Genomic DNA, 14,361 nt, shown 5'->3' with positions numbered 1-14,361 from the left:
AGGAGTAGGCCATAAGTCAACAGCTGTTTTTATTTTAGCAGAGGAGCAAAGTAGGAAAATGGAACAAAACATCTGTCTAGAATTCCCACTACTTGTAATTGTGTCTTCATTCAAAAGTGACCATTCTATTCACGTGTTTACTGGAGGTCACACCATTTCCCTTACTACCTGGCATAAAATATAATCAATCACCTCCCCAAAGCTTTTGAGAACAAGATTGAGTTTCACATTCCTTTTAGTCTTCAAGTGGTATTACTTGTTAGTGGCCTGTAGACTTCATTCTTAACTACCCCCTTCAGGGTTGAAAAAAATAAAACAATTCTCCTTAGGTTGGCCCCATTTAAGTCAGAACTAAAGTAGAGGGGCTAGCAGCCTCCAGGAGAAAGCTTGAGGCTATACTATGTCTACCTTTCTAAGGATGGGAAATTTATTCAAGTAATGTTTGGGAATTCACAGGTGCCGCCTTAAGAAAAGAATCAGAAAGTAGAAATCTCACTTCTCCCTTGCACCTTTCTCTACTGCCTAACTGATGTGTTTGTCTCGCTGTCACTGCATTTCTGCTGAATGGAGCCCTGGGCATTAGTCATACAGCTAACTGCTTGGTGTCATCAGCCACTCAAAACTTTCCCAACGTGGTAGCCATATTTCAGGCTACAGTGGTGATTCTCCAGTTACTTCAATACTTCAAAAGGCTGAAGCAGTGTGCAAAAGAATTTCGTTTCGTTAAAAAACAATTTAGATAGGTCCTCAGGAGATGGTGAGTTTATTTTGTCTTGTTTGGATAAAGGTTTGATCTGCTCTTGATTGTTCCCTAATGGAAACTAGGAGAAAGCACAGGGTGTGGAGGTCTACTCAGCGCCGTCATCTCCCTCATTCTCATCCTCAGCATCCACAGACAGAGCAACATATTTGCTTGCAGAACTAACTTGGAGGCTGTATTCTTCTCAGATTTCTTTGGCTCAGGAGCAGATTTTGATCAGTATTGATTTTTTTTTTTTTTTTTTTTTTTTTTTTTTTTTTGCTGTCGTTCCTATCCAACTCCTCCCAGTGGTCTCTGTTCGCTCCATCCCTAGGACCATGGGTGGAGTTTCCAGTTTAGCCTTTTGTGACACTCTCCCCATCTACTTAGTTTTCATCTTTCCTTGATAGTTCTTCCTCAGATGGCTGAGCTGGACTTATTTTCCCTCTACCACTTATAGGAGACTGCTGCTCTGTGTCTGAGCTCCGAGATCGAACACGAGGGTTAGAGCTGAGCTTCACCCATGTATTCTCCTTTGTCGGAGGGGCTGACAACTTTAGAGATTGGTCAGGTTTAGGAGGAGGCTTAAAGGTTGGAGAGTGATAGTCTTCTTATTGGGGGTTTCATTTTCTAGAGACTTCTCACTGTCTTGTATTCTAGTCTGACTTATTTCTGCCAGATGTGGCGATGTCCCCGTCTGCGGTGATTCACTTCCTGTCCATGATCTTTCACTTCCTGAGTTCTTCTCTCTGCCAATTTTGGTGTCTCTCCAGGAATCCGGCGGTCTAGTTTTGGCTCATCCAGCTGACTCTGCAGCTTCTCCTCCTCTTTCTGTAGTTGCTCCTCTACTTCATTTTCTCTAGCAACTGTGACAACAGACTTTGCCGCCCCCCCCCCCCCCAAAAAAAAAAGATAGAAGCCATTCAGCTGGACTTGGAGGTGCCTGTAAAAGAATCATCTTTAGGAGTACTCTGAGGCTTTAGATTTAGTTTGGGTCTTTGGGAAGAGGGAGGAGGGAAGGGGAGGGGAGAGAAGAGGGGAGGGGTGAGGGGAGGGGAGGGGAGGGGAGGGGAGGGGAGGGGAGGGGAGGGGAGGGGAGGGGAGGGGAGGGGAGGGGAGGGGAGGCCCTGTCGGTCTTCTTAGTGGTCCCCTACTTCCTCTGTAATCATCATCCTTCTGGTACCCACTTCCAAATGTTCTGCCATTGCTTATCCTGGAGTCATAGTCTGGGTCATAGTTTCTGCTGCCTTGGTCATCATAGCGATCCTGGCCCTCATAGCGACCCATGTTTCTGTGTAGGACGTCCTGATAATGATCCCTATGCCCAGCCCTGTACCAGTCTGAATCTTAGAGATCTCACTACTTGTCTCCAAAGCTATCATTGCCTCTTCTAAGTGGGTTGTCATCAAACCTGTCTGTGGCAAGATGGGTCCTCCAGGCTGTGTCTGTTTTGTCTGAACTTCCGATTTTTATCTCCACCAAAAGAACAGGTATCCCTGTCTTTATCCTATACTTGAACAGACACATCTACTAGAATTCTCCTGTTACCTAGAGACTCTTCACTGAGACTCAGAGCACTGAGCAGAGAATCCAGGTCCTTAAATTCTGCATAGCCAAAACCTTTCAACCAGTCTGGATTGCTGGGTTCATGTGGTAAGCCTACAATGCTGATAATTAATTCTCTAGAGTATTCCTTAATGGAGTCTTCTGTCATGTCATAGGGCAGATTCCCTAGGAAAGCAGTATAGGGTGGCGACTTGGGAAGATGGCTCTTGTCATATTGGGTTCTTGAGCAGCCCGCGAAGCAGTGGAAAGTATGGAACGATCAATTGGAGGTTCAATGTACACATCATCATCGTTACTATATCAAGTTGTTGACACATTTCCTTTCAGATGTCTGTGTTATCAGCCACGTTAACTGGTTTGGGGACATAGGTCATTCCTCCACCAGTTCCCCCATCATTAGCTAGAAAATCTGTTAGGGAGATGGTTTTTTCCTCTTCTTATTCTTCGTTTTTGCTGGGGTTGCCATGTTGGGAGAGGTAGCGAGAACACATGAGGTCAATGATACTTAGTCCTTTTAAGCACTGCTTTTCATTTCCCATTGAATGCACATGTGCCCCTGCTCCACACATGTGCATGTACACAGTGAAAGAGTGAATGAGCAAGAGAGCAGATGGTACAGCGAGTCATAGAGGTAGAAAGATAGAGATACAGAAACAGAAAGACAGAGAGAGAAGAAAAGACTATTTCTTGGTCTAGCTGCCCCTGTTACTCATAACTGGTGAGCATGCATGCTGCTTTCCACAGAGGGCCAATCAGTAGCCAACAAGCCTCTTCACACAGAACAAAATTAACGCAGACTTGTATTTACTTTTTCCTAGATACTGAGAGATTTCCATGAAACAGAAACACATTTTTTTCCCCTCAGAAGTAGTATTAATCTAACTTTTTGACAAAGTTGAATTCACATAAATCTCCAAATGTAATAAAGTCTCAGAACAAAATGAAGTGCCTCATTGACTAAGACTTCATTGATTGTATGTTAGAGTATTGCTCTGTTCACCACTTAGACAGATAATTTAAGCAATGATACAATGGTTTATTGATAGCCTAGGGAAGTTCACACATTGATCACTCAAACTTCTCACACTTGGACATTTCTTTAATCTCTTCTGAAGCACTTGAAAACATCTTTTTTCTTCACTTGAATAGTTTGATATGAGTAGGCTATGTATGATACATTTTAACCATAGTATCAAATCTGTACAACATCATGTCAAAATTTTTCATTCTTACTCATAGGATCTGATTGTAATTTAGAAAATGAAATATCCAGCTGTGGTTTGTAACTTCCCTATGACTAACAGTTGCTTCTAATGCAACTTTTTATTTTGATCTTAAAATACCATTTATTTTTTTTAAACATAAAGTGACATTTGAACAGGATTCACAGCACTGATATCAGTGACTACTACCAAAATTTATATGTATAATCAACAAGCAATCAAGAATAATAAATAAAAATAATTGCCATTGATTGATTTTATAATATTGTTGGTGGATGTTTTACCTTTTACTTTTAGAAAACATTATTTTTTCAAGAATAAATGTATTCTAGTCATGTGGTACTTAGAGCCTATCTTTATGAAAAAACTTTTAAAATAACAGCATTTCTCATAACCTCAAAATGACTCCAGTGTTAATTTCCTCTAAACTAAAACCCTGTTGCCTTCAGTAATCACACAAAAAGAAACTGATTGTTTTTCATTACCTCTTTTACCTGGGCTTGAGCAATATTCGAGTAAAACATCAGTGTTCAATACCCTCACTTTAGATTCATGAAAGCTTCATGCCAACATCTAAAAATGTGACAAGTGAGAGATAACAAGAGAAGGTAACCGGTGTTAATATTGGAAACTGTAGGAGGGAGGTGTGAAATTATTGTAACAATTAGCAAGTACATTTCTCTACAACTCTTGTGCATGGGATACAAGAAATATTCTCCAAGTTATTATTTTCTTTTTCAACATACTGTTTACTTATCAATAATAAGGTTAAAATTTTTCTTGAAAAACTACTCAGTAAATGAATAAACATTTAAAAATTGCTTTCTGTCCATTGAGTATACTAACAAAATGGAAAAAAAAACATTAAAACAATTTTGTTTGTATTCCTTATTTTTAAAACTTTTTCTATACTTGCTAAAAACTTTTTGATTTGGTTTGTTTGTTTTTACAAAGCATGTAGCATGCTTATAAGTGAGTCAACATATTGTGCATTTACAAATTTGTAAGTATGGAGAATAGTAGGACTTGCATCTTACTCATGCTAGTAAGTACTCCATCATAGAGTTATTGTTTAAGAATGATTTCTGTACAATCAGAATGTTTATATATTGGTCCCGACTTGGTGTCTATTTGGGATAATTTGGGAGATTTAGATTTGTATAAAGTATGACACTTGGGAAGGGCTTTGATATTTAAACACCTTGTAACATTCTTTTTTTCCCCAGTTAGACTATCTTTTAATTCACTTGATTTTGTATTTTGTTTTCCAGTTTTCTATTTCTTTTTTATTATTTTTATTTTTTAATTTCTTTTTTAAAATTGGATATTATATTTATATTTCAGATTTTATCCTCTTACCCCATTCCCTTCACCACCCAGGAACCTCCTATCCCATCCCCCCTCCTTCTGCTTCTATGAGGATATGCCTCCACCTACCCCCCCTCCCACTTTCCCACCCTCAAATTCCCCCCCACTCGGTGTTCAGCCTTCATGGGACCAAGGATCTCCTCTCCCACCTATGCACAAGGCTATCCTCCCCTAGATATATACAGCTGGAGTTATGGGTCCCTCCCTTTGTGCTCCCAGGCTGGTGGTTTAGACCCTGGGGAACTCTGCTTGGTTGTTATATTGTTCTCCTCATGGGGCCACCAACACTTTCAGCTCCTTCAGTCTTCTCTCTAAGTTTTCCATTGGAAAACTCTTGATAAGATCAGTGGTTAGCTGTGAGCATCTGCCTCTGAATATGTCAAACTCTGGCAGACCTCTAAGGAGACTGCTATATCAGGTTCTTGTCAGCATGCACTTCCTGACATCCACATCAGCGTCTACCTTTGGTGACTGTACATGGGATGGATACCCAGGTGTAATGGTCTCCAGACAGCCCTTCCTTCAGTTTGTGTTCCACACTTTGCCTCCATATTTGCTCCCTTGAGTATTTTGTTACTACTTCTAAGTAGGACCGAGACATCCACACTTAGTCTTCTTCATGAGCTTCATGTGGTCTGCGAGTTGAATCTTGGCTATTTCAAGCTTTTGGGCTAATATCCACTTATCAGTGAGTAAATACCATGTATGTTCTTTTGTGATTGGGTTACCACACTCAGGATGATATTTTCTAGTTCATCTATTTACCTAAGAATTTCTCAAATTCATTATTTTTAATAGCTCAGTAATATTCCATTGTGTAAATGTACTACATTTTTTGTATCCATTCCTCTGTTGAGGGAAAACTGGGTTCTTTCCAGCTTCTGGCTACTATAAATAAGGCTGCTATGAGCATAGTGGAGCATATGTCTTTGTTATATGTTGGAGCATCTTCTGGGTATATGCTCAGGAATGGTATAGCTGAGTCCTCAGGTAATGCTATGTCCAATTTTCTGAGGAACCACCAGACTGATTTCCAGAGTGGTTGCATCATTTTGCAATCCCACCAACAATGGAGGAGTGTTCCTCTTTCTCCACATCCTCGCCAACATCTACTATTTACCTGAGTTTTTCCTCTTAGCCATTCTGACTGGTGTGAGGTGGTATCTCAGTGTTGTTTTGATTTGCATTTCCCTGATGACTAAGGATATTGATCATTTCTTAAGGTGTTTCTCGGCCATTCGAGTTTCATCAGTTGAGAATTCTTTGTTTAGCTCTATACCCCATTTTTAATAGGGTTTTTCGTTGTCTGGAGTATAATTTCTTGAGTTCTTTGTATATATTGGATATTAGCCCTCTATCAGATGTAGGATTGGTAATGATCTTTTCCCAATCTGTTGGTTGCCGTTTTTTCTTATTGACAGTGTTCTTTGCCTTACAGAAGCTTTGCAATTTTATAGGGTCCCATTTATCAATTCTTGACCTTAGAGCATAAGCCATTATACTGTTGTTGTTGCCATTATGGTGTTCTGTTCAGGAACTTTTCCCCTGTGCCTAAGTATTCAAGCATCTTCCCCACCTTCTCTTCTAATAGTTTCAGTGTATCTGGTTTTATGTGAAGATCCTTTATCCACTTGGACTTGAGCTTTGTACCAGGGGATAAGAATGAATTGATTTGCATTCTTCTACATGCTGACTTCCAGTTGAGCTGGCACCATTTGTTGAAAATGCTGTCATTTTTCAACTGGATGGTTTTAGCTCCTTCGTCAAAGATGAAGTGAACATAGCTATGTGGGTTCATTTCTGGATCTTCAATTCTATTCCATTGATCTTCCTGCCTGTCTCTGTACCAATATCATGCAGTTTTTATCACTACTGCTCTATAGTACAATTTGAGGTCCGGAATGGTGATTCCCCCAGAAGTTCTTTTATTGTTGAGAATAGTTCTCGCTATCCTAGGTTTTTTGATACTCCAAATGAATTTGTAAATTGCTCTTTCTATCTCTATGAAGAATTGATTTGGAATTTTAATGGGGACTGCATTGAATCTGTAAATTGCTTTTGCCAATATGGTCATTTTTAATAAATTAATCCTGCCAATTCAGGAGCATGGAAGATCTTTCCATCTTCTGAGATCTTTTTCGATTTCTTTCTTCAGAGACTTGAAGTTCTTGTTATACAGATCTTTCACTTGCTGGTTAGATTCACTCCAAGGTATTTTATATTATTTGAGACTATTGTGAAGGCTGTCATTTCCCTAATTTCTTTCTCAGCCTGTTTATCCTTTGAGTAGAGGAAGGCTACTGATTTATTTGAGTTGATTTTATATCCAGCCACTTTGCTGAAGTTGTTTATAAGGTTTAGGAGTTTTCTGGTGGAAGTTTTAGGGTCACTTAAGTATACTATCATATCATCTGCAAATAGTGAAATTTTGACTTCTTCCTTTCCTATTTGTATCCCTTTGCCTTCCTTTTGTTATCTAATTGCTCTGTCTAGGACTTCCAGTACTATATTGAATATGTAGGGTAAGAGTGGGCAGCCTTGTCTAGTCCCTGATCTTAGTGGGATTGCTTCACGTTTCTCTCCATTTAGTTTGATGTTCGCTACTGGCTTGCTGTATATTGCTTTTACTATGTTTAGGTATGGGCCTTGAATTCCTGATCTTTCCAAGAGTTTTACCATGAAGGGATGTTGAATTTTGTCAAATGCTTTCTCAGCATCTAGTGAGATGATCATGTTTTTTTTTTGTTTGTTTTTTTTAGTGGATTACATTGATGGATTTCTGAATATTGAACCATCCCTGCATTCCTGGGATCACGAGGGATTATTGCTTTGATGTGTTCTTGGATTCAGTTTGTGAGTAATTGAGTATTTTTGCATCAATATTCATGAGAGAGATTGGTCTGTAGTTCTCTTTCTTAGTTGGATCATTGTGAGGATTAGGTATGAGCATAATTGTAGCTTCATAGAACAAATTGGGTAGTGTTCTTTCTGTTTCTATTCTGTGGAATAGTTTGAAGAGAATTGGTATTAGGTCTTCCTTGAAGATCTGATAGCATTTTGCACTAAAACCATCTGGTCCCAGACTTTTTTTGGTGGGGAGACCTTTAATGACTGCTTCTATTTCTTTAGGGGTTACGGGACTATTTAGATGATTTATCTGCTCCCGATTTAAATTTGGTACCTGGTATCTGTCTAGAAAATTGTCCATTTCATTTAGATTTTCCAATTGTGCTGAGTATAGGCCTTTGTAGTAGAATCTGATGATTTTTTAAATTTCCTCAGTTTCTGTTGTTATGTCTCCCTTTTCAGTTCTGATTTTATTAATTTGGATACTGTCTCTGTGCCCTTTGGTTAGTCTGGCTAAGGGTTTATCTATCTTGTTGATTTTCTCAAAGAACCAGCTCCCGCTTTTGTGATATTTTATATAGTTCTTTCTGTTTCTACTTGGTTGATATCAGCCCAGAGTTTGATTACTTCCTGCCTTTCACTTTTCTTAGGTATATTTGCTTCTTTTTATTCTAATGCTTTCAGGTGTGTTGTCAAGTTGTTAGTGTGTGCTCTCTCCAGTTTCCTTTTGTAGGCACTTAGAATTACGAGTTTTCCTCTTAGTACTGCTTTCATGGAGTCCCACAGTTTTGGTGTGATGTGTCCTCATTTTTCAATAAATTCTAAAAAGTCTTTAATTTCTTTCTTTATTTCTTCCTTGACCAAGTCATCATTGAGTAGAGCCTTGTTCAGTTTTTATATGTATATGGGCTTTCCATTGTTTTTGTCATTATTAAAGACCAGCCTTAGTCCATGGTGTTCTGGTAGTGTGGAAGGGATTATTTCAATCTTTTTGTATCTGTTGAGGCCTGTTTTGTGACTGATTATATGGTCTATTTTGGAGAAGGTTCCCTGAGGTGCTGAGAAAAAGGTATATTCTTTTGTTTTAGGATGAAATGTTCTATAGATATCAGTTAAATTTATTTGTTTCATAACTTCTGTTAGTTTCATTGTGTCTCTATTTAGTTTAGGTGTTCATGATCTGTCCATTGCTAAGAGTAGGGTGTTGAAATTCCCCACTATTACTGTGTGAGGTGCAACGTATGCTTTGAATTTTAGTAAAGTTTCTTTTATGTATATGGGTGCCCTTGCATTTGGGGCATAGATGTTCAGAATTGAGAGTTCATCTTGGTAGATTTTTTTCTTTGATGAGTATGAAGTGTCCTTCCTTATCATTTTTGATTACTTTTGTTTGAAAATCAACTTTATTTGATATTAGAATTGCTACTCCAGCTTGTTTCTTGGGACCATTTGCTTGGAAGATTTTTCTCCATCATTTTACTCTGAGTTAGTGTTTGTCTTTTTCACATAGGTGCATTTCCTGTATGCAGCAAAATTTTGGGTCCTGTTTATGTATCCAGTCTGATAGTATCTGTCTTTTTATTGGAGAACTGAGTCCATTGATATTAAGAGATATTAGGGAAAAATGATTGTTGCTTCTTGTTATTTTTTTTATTAGAGGTGAAATTATGTTTGTGTAACTATCTTTTTTGGGGGTTGTTGGAAGATTACTTTCTTGCTTTTTCTAGGTTGTAGTTTCCCTCCTTGTGTTGGAGTTTTCCATCAATTATCTTTTGACATGCTGGATTTGTGGGAAGATATTGTGTAAATTTATTTTTGTCATAGAATATCTTGGTTTCTCCATCAATAGTGATTGAGAGTTTTGCTGATATAGTAGTCTGGGGTGTCATTTGTGTTCTCTTAGGCTCTGTATGATATCAGTCCAGGATCTTCTGGCTTTTATAGTCTCTTGTGAGAAGTCTGGTGTAATTCTTACAGGGCAGCCTTTATATGTTACTTTACCTTTTACCGTTACTGCTTTTAGTACTTATTCTTTGTTTTGTACATTTAATGTTTTGATTATTATGTGATGGTAGGTATTTCTTTTCTGTTCTAGACTATTTGGAGTTCTGTAGGCTTATTGTACATTTATGTACATCTCTTTCTTTAGGTTAGGGAAGTTTTCTTCTATAATTTTGTTGAAGATATTTACTGGCCCTTTAAGTTGGAAGTCTTCACTCTCATCTATATGTATTATCTTTAGGTTTGGCCTTCTCATTGTGTCCTGGATTTCCTGGATGTTTTGGGTTAGGACATTTTTGCATTTTTGCATTTTCTCTGAGAGTTGTGTCAATGTTTTCCATGTTATCTTCTGCACATAAGATTCTCTCTTCTATCTCTTGTATTCTGTTGGTGATGCTTGTATCTGTGACTCCTTATATTTTTCCTAGGTTTTCTATCTCCAGAGTAGTCTCCCTTTGAGATTTCTTTATTGTTTTATTTCCACTTTTAGATCCTGGATCATTTTGTTTAACTCCTTCACCTGTTTGGTTGTGTTTTCTTGCAATTCTTTAAGGGATTTTTGTGTTTCATCTTTAAGGGCTTCTACCTGTTTTCCTGTTTACAATTTTTTTGAGAGTGTTATTTATGTCCTTCTTAGAGTCCTCTATCATCATCATGAGAAGTGATTTTAATTCTGAATCCTGCTTTTACGATGTGATGGGGTGTTTACGTCTTGCTATGGTGGGAGAACTGGGTTCTGATGCTGCCAAATAACTTTGGTTTCTGTTGCTTATGTTCTTGTGCTTGCCTTTCGCCATCTGGTTAACTATAGAGCTGCCTGCACTCACTGTCTGTGACTGGAGCCTGCCTTTCCAGTTATTTTGCTTGTGTCAGAACTCCTCAGGGTACAGATGTCTCTGTGATCCTGTGATCCTGTGATCCTGTGATCCTGAGCTCCAGCTGCTCTGAGTACAGTGGCTCCTCTTGGATGTCTCAGGATACGGTGTCTCCATGGTAGCAGACAAACTAGGTGTCTGCTGCTCTGAGTGTAGTGGCTTCTCTAGGATGTCTCAGGATATGGTGTCCACTGCCCTGAGTTCAGTCATTTCTTTAGGATGTCTTGGAATATGGTGTCTGCTGCTCTGAGTTCAGTTGTTCCTCTAGGATGTCTCGGGATATGGTTTCTTCATGGGAGCAGACCATCTAGGTGTTTGCTCTAGCCACAAGGACCAGGCAAGAAGCAGAAGGGGAGTGATATTTCACAGGGGTGGAGTTTGAGTGCCTGGTGGGTCCTGAGAGAACCCTACTCCCAGTTGTAGCTCTGGGGCGTAGTGCAGTAGGCAACTGTTCTTACCCACTGCTCTCTGTTCAGTTGCTCATCTAGTACATCTCGGGATATGGTGTCTTCACGGGAGCAGACCATTTGGTTGTCTGCCCCATCCACAAGAACCAAGCCACCTTGTGACATTCTTAATATGCTTTCTATGCTTCATGAGTTATAAGCCCTCATTGTTGGTTGCAGCCATCCTAGCTACTGGTATTTGCCATGCCTTCCTGTCATACACATTGGATTCTCATACCCCTACAGCTATAAGCCAAATAAACCCTTCTTTCTATCAGCTACATTGCTTTTATTGTTTTCAGAAATATAAACATTTACCCAATCCACAAATAGATGTTTTCAAAAGAAAAAGTAGAAAGTGTTTTGTAAATATGGACCACTGAAAATGCTTTAAAATTATATGAAGTGGCCATGTAAGTGTGTGTGTGTGTGTGTGTGTGTGTGTGTGTGGCAGAGAGTAGAGAGAGAGGGAGATTGTGTATATATGTGCATATATATGTTAACTATTTATTTCTGATATACTAAAATGCATCAGAGTAGGTTATTTAGAAAGAACTGAAATCTATAACACACTTTTAGATGACAAAAAATACAAGTTCAAGGGGCTACCAAATTTTATTTCTCATGACAGCCTGCTCATTTATTTTCAAGACATTCCACTGAATGCTGTGTTTTTATATGATGGAAAGTGTAAGGGTGAACAAAAGACAAATGTACTTCCTTAAATCTTTATAAGTACACAAGTTAAAGTAAAGAAGGTAGAAATCTATTGATGTAATAAATTTCCAAAAGCTTATCCTCCAAAGATTTCAATGAAGGTCAAATTTTGGTATAAATTTTAGAGAGAACACAAACATTTAATTCATAATAGTTAATGCTTGTCTTGGTGAGTCCCTGTGAGCCCCGTTTAGTTGATTCTGTTGGCCATATTTTCCTTGAACCATGTGGGTCCTACAATCCTTCCTCATCGTCATTTGCAGGGTTCTTCTACCTCTACCTAATGTTTAGCTGAGGGTCTCTGCATCTTCTACCATCAGTTGCTAGATGAATCTTCTGAAGACAATTGGGCTAGGAACAAGTCTATGAGTATAGCAGAATATCATTAAGAATCATTTCACTGACTTATTTTTTTTTTTTTTTGCCAGGCTAGTTTGGTTATATCCTGGGTCTGGGGAATCTAGGTCTTCTGCATATACATTGTGTTATGTAGCTTATTATATATGTGTGACTCCTAACAGTGGGCGTGAGTAGTGTTTCTTACTGTTTTGTCTGTGCTTGGGATCCTTTTTCTTCCTAATGGCTTATGTCCTCCAGTTTTGAAATGAGGGTTTGTGCCTAGTCGTTATGTAACTTGATATGCCATATTTGGTAGATATCTCTGAAAGAATTGATTTTTTTTTAATGGAAGTGGAGTCAATCTGGAGGAGAGGGGTGGTGAGGAAAGGGAGTAGTGTTGGGAGGGGGAACTGCAGTCAGGATGTAATGTATAAGAAAAGAATAAAATAATAATAAAAAAACAAAATAAAAAATACAGTTGATACTTCTGTGATTTTGAAAAAAATGGGTATTTAATTTACATGTGAGAGAAAATTACATATCAAAAGAGGACTGAGTTTATTTGGTCAGTATAAATGTCTCCATTATCTTATTATCTGCAAAACCAACAGAAAAAAATAGAAAAGAGAATAAGAGTTTGAGGAAGTACTGTGATTAAACTAGCACAAGCAAATTAGAGTTAGTAAAGTTGGAGAGACTATTAATCAGGCTATCATAGTCTTGAATGAGGATGAGGTCAAAGAATTGCAGATGTGGAAAGAAAGTCAGAGAAGAAAGGGAAGGTAGGCATAGTAGAGCACACCTGTAATGACATTACTTGGAGTTCTAATACAGATGGATTATTTTAGGTGAAGACTAGCCTGAGCTAAAGTAAATTAAAAACTATCTAGATTACATAGCAAGATTCTATCTCAAAAGACAAAAGCAATAAACAAATAAATTAGTTAACACAATTTAAAGTAGAAATGTAAAAGGAAGAAGGAATAAAGAAAAAATGAAGAAGAAGGATGAGGAGGAAGAGGAGGAGGAGGAGAAGAAGAAGGAGGAGGAGAAGGAGAAGCTATATTTCAAGAAAAATAAAATTTCTGATATACAGAACATCATTGATGTATAATATTATACAAATATTACCTATTTGTATGTAAAAATTTGATGATATGTCTTGACCAGTTAAAACAATGTTAGATAATCCAATATTGTAGAAATATGTATAACTTTGGCCTTTCACTCTCAAAGACTAAACATCTATTTTTTTCCACTTATTGATGCTGGAAATCATTCTACATGGAAGATTATTTGCTTAATGACTGGAGCTGATAGAATGACATAGAATAGAATCCATCTGTCTGTAAAGCCATCATTATTCCCTAGTAGATAATGTACATGTGAGAGATTAATGGAATATTAAGAAGGATAGGAATGTATAAACAAACCTTTCAGTGGGTAGGTTACTATGGAAGCTCACAATACAATCTCAATTGACTATCTGAGCTCTGACAGGAAATACTTATGTCGTTGGTGGCTCCTGGACCACAGAGCTGAAAGAAAATCTGTTTATAAATTTCCTGGAAAGTTTGGCTGTTTACCAGTAATTGGGACTATACTTTATGGCTTCCTTTTGACAGGAGGTTTTTTAATTCATAGGCAATTTATAACAATGCAAACATTTCTTCTGTTCAATAACTTTTGTCACTGGTCTATTTCAAGGAATATCAATTATCCTTGTTGAATTGAAAGAAGTTAAATTTGTATACTAAGACACTTTTACTTTTCTTTACGGTATTTTTGCTCAATTTATTAGTACTTCTATTCCTTATCACGAAGAAACTCTCCCTCAATAGTCTACAATGTTTCCACAAAATGGAAATAGATGATATAGCCATTGTTTTTCAAGTGCAGTGTTGTCAGATTTGGATGGAACACTCAAAACTTCATACTTGAGACATTTTTGTAAGGTGATTGGTAAGACAGCTGAAGGCATGGCTTAGTGAAACCAACAAAACAAAACAACAACAATAGACTATAATACAGGTACTGAGGTACCCAGGCTAGCAATGGCATTCTTGGAGCTGGGAGAGGACAAACAGTGGTTACCATAAATACAAGAAGCAAATGACATTGAACTTTCTGTGGACACATGCTGTCTATAAAACACACACACACAAATACACATACACACAAACAAACAAACACACACACATAATTTTACCTTACTTAAAAATGTAACATAAAATGTTACT

At 37.9% G+C, this 14,361-nt stretch overlaps 1 pseudogene; it reads right to left on the bottom strand.

The window, feature by feature from the left end:
* Positions 1–848: 848 nt before the first annotated feature.
* Positions 849–6,038, bottom strand: LOC117718708 (eukaryotic translation initiation factor 4B-like; annotated as a pseudogene).
* Positions 6,039–14,361: the final 8,323 nt, after the last annotated feature.

This window comes from Arvicanthis niloticus, chromosome 13, assembly GCF_011762505.2.
Source record: "Arvicanthis niloticus isolate mArvNil1 chromosome 13, mArvNil1.pat.X, whole genome shotgun sequence".
Lineage (NCBI taxonomy): Eukaryota > Metazoa > Chordata > Mammalia > Rodentia > Muridae > Arvicanthis > Arvicanthis niloticus.
The sequence above is the reverse complement of the archived record's forward strand: the minus strand, read 5'-3'. Positions and strand labels throughout refer to the sequence as shown.